Genomic DNA, 833 nt, shown 5'->3' on the forward strand with positions numbered 1-833 from the left:
GTGACTGTTTCGTCTCTGCTGGTTTGGGCCTCTCTGCTTGGTCAGAGGTTGACCCCGGCGAGTCGCTCAATAAAATGCATCGACCGAAGGCCGGCGGTGTTGGGAGCTCTCCGCGAGGGCAGCAGCCGCCCCTCGGGGCGGGAGGGCGACCTCTGGGTGTCGTGTCCTTCCCGGGTGCGGGAAGGGGAACGCTGCCAGTGCCTGTGCCAGCCCGGAGGAACGGCCTCCTCCCGGTGCCCCTGGCCTGGCGGGGTGGTAAAGCCCCCTCTGCGGGGGGATCCCAGGCTGCTGCTAGGAGATACAGGGCTGGTTTTGGGGGAAAATATGTGCTTGAGGGAATTCTTCATTGAGCATTTGGATCTGTGGTGAGCAGCTTGTGCTGGCCCTGCTCTTGGGCCTTGGGAGTGGAGTGCTCCTGTCCCCCCGTGGCAGGGACACTTTGGGGCTCCTGTCCCCGTGGCAGGGACACTTTGGGGCTCCGCTCCTGTCCAACCCAACGCCTGCAAGCGAGTTCATCTTCCTGGAGGGCTGGGGGCTGTGCGTGGCGTGATCCTGGCTCCCCCCCTCACATCCACCGGCCTGACGCTGACCCTGCCTGGCTCCTGGGGGACTTGGTGTGACAATGCCACCACCCGCTGCTGCAAATTCCTGCAGGAGGGGTCTCTGTGCAGCCCTGGCAGAAAAACAGGGTCCAGAGGTTCTGCAAGCGAGTTCATCTTCCTGGAGGGCTGGGGGCTGTGCGTGGCGTGATCCTGGCTCCCCCCCTCACATCCACCGGCCTGACGCTGACCCTGCCTGGCTCCTGGGGGACTTGGTGTGACAATGCCACCACC

The sequence above is a fragment of the Eurypyga helias genome, unplaced genomic scaffold, assembly GCF_000690775.1.
Source record: "Eurypyga helias isolate BGI_N326 unplaced genomic scaffold, ASM69077v1 scaffold27287, whole genome shotgun sequence".
NCBI lineage: Eukaryota > Metazoa > Chordata > Aves > Eurypygiformes > Eurypygidae > Eurypyga > Eurypyga helias.